Here is a 6,248-nt window from a genome sequence, read left to right as displayed (position 1 = left end):
AAAAAAAAAAAAAAAAAAAAAAGAAATGGAATCCCCCAGCATCTCTATTTCTCCTTCACCTGCTTGGAGTCTAAACTTTGTCATTGTGTTCACAGGCTTCACCTTCAGCTTCTCTGTTCCAAGGCTGGGAAGGGAGAGACTCCAGCAGGATCAGTTCTGCCTCCCAGTCCTGCGGCCCGCCTGCTCCAGTTGCTGTCCCAATAAAGTGATGTTTAGTGGGCATGCAGTGATGTGACAGAATCAGGAAGAATTCTTGGTCTCTCCTGACTTTTTGCAACTGAGAAGCACATTACTTCTTTTTATAGTAACATTCCTAGGAAAGCAATTTTGAGGAGGGGGGTTTGAGAGCAGTGAATCTGACGGCCCAGGCAGGTGGGCTCGCTGAAGGCACACTCTTCCTGGAGTTAAAAGTTTCCAGGGCTGACAATTTTTATCCAAGAGGATTTTACTACTTTCTGGGTGTCCTTCTATTACCTAGTGTCTGTATTTATTATTTTCCACTATGTTAATGCAGAAAACATTTGCCAAGTATGTTATTAAATATTAGATAAAAATCACACCATGCCATTTTGTGTATATATTTTATTCCCATTTTAATATGTTACTTTTAATAAATAATGTACTAAACACTAAAATTATCATAACATGACTGTGACAATTGCAATGGTATAGTTTTACCATAATTGTGAAATGTTTTTGATTGATTATTAGAATATGAGAACTTACTAACAGAAGGTGTCTGTAATAAGTGAGAAAGGAACAAAAGATTCACCTCTCAGAGCCTGTTATGAGGATGGCAGTTAGTCATTTATTTGGTCTATTTTTCATTCACAGTATGTGACAAGGATGGAGGGGCATTTATGACACCATACTGCATTCATTCAGATAATAGGATCAAGATTTTTCATTAATCTATTTGGTTGACACTATCTCTGCTTATTTTTTATTTCTTCTACAAGTATAATGATTTGTTTCAGCAATCATTGCCAAATCTCTGGTTTGCAGAAAACTAACACTTCAGAAATATATAATTATGATATTATTCTTCAGTGTATCACTTTCTTAAAAATACCCTGTGATTATAGCTGTCACTCCATCAGGAGCAAATTCTTCTGTTGAGAGATGACAGAGCAACCTTGACCATTTCCTTGACACATGGGATCAAAATGTCAAGTTGGCTGTGGAAAGCTTTGGAAGTAATAAGTCGCCAGTGGCAGCTTTTTAACTTTTATTGCTTCCTAAGCTGATTTCAGTGCTAAATTATCTTACTGATCCGAGAACAGTATGGTGGAGATAGAATGGTGTATTTAAAGCTGCCTTTTAAAATTTCTTTTGTTGTAATGGATTTGACAACTTCCAGCTTTAGGGATTATACAATCATCTTGATTTTAAGTTCCTGATGTTTGGGCTATTTATAATCAAGGACATCAAGCAAGAATAAGCATAACTAAATTTCCAACTGATGTCTCTTTGAGAAGAAGGATGGGGAAAAGGGAAAAAAAGAAAAGAAAAGGAAGAGAAGAAAGGAAAGGATCTCTACTGTGTATGCTTTCACTTTAGGGCTGCTGTGCTCACGTTTAATTCTTGCCTAGAAGTCTTAAAGAGGGTGACATAGTTAGTGGAACGTGCCAACCAGAAAGCGTTTGGCTTCAGAGGGGAACTCTCCCAACATCCCTAGCATGCTTTACTGAGGTCCTCAGCAAAAGCCATGTTACACGGAACATATCACAATGAAACAAACTCTTCTGTAATTTAAACTACGACAAGTAACATGTTATTCTGAATCCTAGAAAAAACATTTTCTCTACCTTGCATGAGCAATGTCAGAAGAGATTTACAAGAATTGCAAAGAAGAAAAGATTTCCAATGGTCATAAAAGAATAGAGTTTGTTCTAGTTCAAGAATTATACACAAAGAATATGAATTAATCTAACAACTATAGTATTAAATCTTTAAAAAGGTCAAAATGATAAGAGGATTGAGAAATTTACAGAAATGTGTATGGCATTTTACAGCAGCAATCTCAAAGGTAATGTCTGCATTTTTATAAGCCCAATTAAATGTCTGTTGAGATGGGATATTTTATTTTCAAGTCAAAATAATCATTAATCAGATTTTTTGATTATCTAATTTAGATGATCTATTTTTTATGCCTAGCTTATTATAAGCCTTTTATTCTGATACACAGTTCAAATGTCACTGCAACAAAGGAAAGTCTGTATTTAGATCAAAGTCAAGACTTTTGGTGTTTATTCTTCTTGGCAACATGAATATAATTTAAGTCTGTCAATAGTCAAAACATAAACAAGAGCTAATTAACTGGCACAGTTGTCACCTGAGAATATGTGGATGTTGGCTGATACACAGGCTGTAATCAGCCAGCAGAGAAAGACTTATAAATTCCCCTTGCTGAGCTGAAATATTCTATTATATGTAGTTGGAAGATATGTGTCTTATTTCTTGTCTACCTGCTGTATTTAAATTTGTGAGGATCAACCGAGGGCATAGTTGAAATTTCAACAATGAACGTGCCTGATTTTCCTGATTTTTTTTCTGTAGATTTCTACTTGTGGTCATTGAAGATTTTATGGGGTTCTGAAAAGAAAATTTGGTATATCCTTTAAGAGTTGTATTTTGAGTGACTATATTTTAAGACTATGAAACGGCTAATATGGCCTAATATTAAAGATACCCTACATCATTAGAGTTAACTGACCCCATGCTGCAGTCAAAATTTGTGATGAATTATCCACAGGTATTTTCCTTAAAATTTCCCCACAAACACAAACAAGAGTTTTCATGTCCCACTAAATGAGTATATTTTGTCCCTATTTCCAGAGAATTTATCCTTTGGTTTAAACATACCTATTTTCTATTCTGGATACTTTTTAAAGAAAAAACTATTTTCATAAATAATGGGAAAACATTCATGAAGTCAGAAATTTTACCAAAGGCAAGGTCACCAAGAATAATTTAAAAGCTTCCAAAGATTTACTTAAAAGTGTTTTAAAATCTGATCAAGAATTCTGACATTAGCAATAAATAAGAAAGTATAAATATGAATAACATGCAGTTTTTAAAAAAACACAAAAGAAAATTTAACAAAGTGATCATGGGCAATATCATTAGTTAACTAACACCATATCACCGCTCATTCTGTGCTAGGTGCTATGCAAGACACTTTACAGTCATCATTGTAGTTAATCATCACAATAACAGGCTCAATGGCTCATGTCTATAATCCCAGCCCTTTAGGAGGCTGAGGCCAGAGGATCATTTGAGGTTAGGAGTTCAACATTAGCCTGAGCGAGAGCAAGACCCTGTATCTGCAAAAAATAGAAAACAATCAGTCAGTTGTGGTCATATGCACCAGGAATAGATCTCAGTTACTTGGAAGGCTAAGGAAGGAGGATTGCTTAATTCCAAGAGGTGCAGTGACCCTGTACTATAGGTAGGATGATAGAGTGAGACCCTGTCTAAAAATATTAATAATAAAAATAATAATAAGATGGCAGTGCCTATGGCTCAAAGGAGTAGGGCACTGGCCCCATATACTGGAGGTGGCAGGTTCAAACCCAGCCCCAGCCAAAAAATTGCAAAAATGATTAAATAAATAAATAATAATAATAAGAGACAATTCCTAATACATGTATATTAGCAGCAGCAGCAACATCTCCGTTTTAAAAATTGGGGAGTCAAGATAGAAAGTTAAATAACCTGTCCAAGGTCATACAACTAGTAAACAGAACATATTTGAATTTCAACCTATGTTCAAATCCTTGTCCTTCATCGCAGTATTGCTTAGTCTCTCTAAGCATCAGCTTATCTATAAAGAGAGATGAAAGCATATTGCTTCTGGTCATAATCAAAAACAGGGACCAGATTTATCTCAGTACAATTTAAAAATAAACAACTATTTTAGATAGTAGACAACAAAAAGAGCTGGACTGGGATCTATGTGCAGAGAAAAAGAAAAATGGTGAGCCCTTGGATGCCTTGACTTTGGCACATCCCAGACCAGCTGCCTAATAGAGAATACCTGTCTAGAACCTGACAGTTACACTGGGTTGAGGGGTCGTAGATGGAAGCCAGTCGACTAAGGTGGCTGAAATTTGTGGAGCATAGAAACAGACAGAAGGGATCCACATAGAGAAGGATCTCAAAAAATCTGGATAGATAACTTCGTATTTGTTAATAATTGGACCAGAATTGGTGAACACATTTAGGATGAAATTCCATATGACCAGGCAAAGAACAGCCACTAAAAAAACAACTGTGTAGTTATATGTTAAAAATGCTGAGATCTCATACAGAGCAGAGAAGAATTCTCCTGTTGACCATATTCAAAAATCCTCATTGATCACTGTATTAAATGACCTTAAAGTGGTGACACCTTAGTAGTAATGTTTTAAAATACCTCTAGAATAAAGATAGCTCTAGATGAGCTCTAACACAGCTTTAAAATAGTCTTGAAAGAATTAAGCTAATCCATAAAATATTTAATAGCCTTCCAGAATAAAGTCTAGCCAACTTTTATAAAGACAAAATATAGCATAACAGTTCAACAACATAAAATTGTAAATTTTCTAAATAAGTAAATTGTGAACCATAACCACTAGATAAATTAGTCAATAGCAACAAACTCAAACAGGAATGATGAAAAGGAAAGGCACTTCACAGCTAATTCCATAAGATTGGTATTATGAGTGATAATAAAATCAGCCAAAGACAATATTAAAAAGAAAACTGGCCAGGCGTAGCAGCTCATGACTATACACCTAGCACTCTGGGAGGCCATGGTAGGAGTATCACTTGACCTTAGTAGTTTAAGACCAGCCTGAGCAAGAGTGACACTCTGTCTCTACTAAAAAAGTAGAAAAATTTGCCATTGTGGCAGGCACTTATAGTCCCACCCTTCTCAGGAAGGTGAGGCAAGAAGATCACTTGAACCCAGGAGTTTGAGGTTGATGTGAGCTAGGATGATGCCCAGTCTAGACAACAGAGTGTCTATCTAAGGAAAAAAGAAAGAAAGAAAAGAAAACCTACAAGACAAATCTAGAAAATTAAAAAAATAATATAATGATATGTGAGATTTTATTCCAGGAATCTAAGTTTGTCTAATATTTGAAAAACAATCATTATAATTCAACATATTAACAGAATAAAAGAGAGTTTAACTGCATAGATATAGAAAAAGCACGAGTTGAAATTCAGAATGTATTTATGGTAAAATCTCTCCTCAAACTACAACATGATTAAGAGATGATAGTGGGCAACTTTCTCTGGTTCCTGTTCTAAACAGGAATGTTGTCAAGATTTCCTAGTTCACTATGATGTTAGCTATGGGTTGGCTGTATATGGCATTTATAATTGTGAAGCATGTCCTCTCTTTGACAATTTGTTAAAGCATCTTTGTCATAAGGGGTGCTGAATTTTGCAAAATTCTTTTTCTGTGTCAATTGAGAGGCTCATTTGGTCTTTGTTTTTTCTTCTATTTAAGTAATGAATTACATTTATAGATTTGCATGTATTGAACTTTCCTTATATACCTGGGAAGAAACTCACATAGTCATGGTGAATTTTTTTTTTTTTAACGTGAAGCTAAATTCAGTTTGCTAAGATTTTGTGGAGAACTTTTGCATCAATATTCATAAGGGATATTGGTCTATAATTGTGGAGAGTGGGCTGTGAGATGGCAGGGCCTTACAGCCTGGGGAACATTCAGGGAATGAGCCCCCAACTGCTTCTTCTCTGTTCCCCCAAACAGCCATATTCCTTTCTTCAGGCTCCCTCTGCCAGAAGTCATGTAGCTCTTTCTTTGTCTCTATGCAGGGATCCCTGTAATCTTTCCTTTCCCTCTCTTTGTCATATGCTAACAAAGTTAAGCAGCAACTACTAAGTCATATAGTTCTTCCTTTGTTTTGTTAACCTGCCTGATCTTTCCCTTCTTGCTTCTTATCAGTTGAGTAGAAGCCATTAAACAAGATAATTTGTCTTTATTCAAGTCATTTAATCTTCTTATCATACTTTAAGACCAAAAACATGTCTTTTGTTTATGCTATTTCCCCATATTGTCTATGCTACTTCCTGCTGAACAACCCCGTATAGATACTATAAAATAAAGCTGATTTGGGCTCGGTGCCTGTGGCATGTAGCTGGCTAAGGCGCCAGCCACATACAACTAAGGTGGCGGGTTCAAATCCAACCTGGGCCCACAAAACAACAATGACAGCTGCAACCAAAAAAAA

At 35.7% G+C, this 6,248-nt stretch overlaps 1 protein-coding gene across 1 annotated transcript in view; it reads left to right on the top strand.

Moving 5' to 3' along the window:
* Window positions 1-533, top strand: part of EMCN (endomucin) — a 96,900-nt gene extending 96,367 nt beyond the window's left edge. The window contains exon 12 of the mRNA XM_023517045.1: window positions 96-533. The gene's annotated coding sequence lies outside the window, so the exon portion shown is untranslated. The remainder of the gene's footprint in view (window positions 1-95) is intronic.
* Window positions 534-6,248: the final 5,715 nt, after the last annotated feature.

This window comes from Otolemur garnettii, unplaced genomic scaffold (assembly GCF_000181295.1).
Source record: "Otolemur garnettii isolate 467f Iridium unplaced genomic scaffold, OtoGar3 scaffold00103, whole genome shotgun sequence".
Lineage (NCBI taxonomy): Eukaryota > Metazoa > Chordata > Mammalia > Primates > Galagidae > Otolemur > Otolemur garnettii.
The sequence above is the reverse complement of the archived record's forward strand: the minus strand, read 5'-3'. Positions and strand labels throughout refer to the sequence as shown.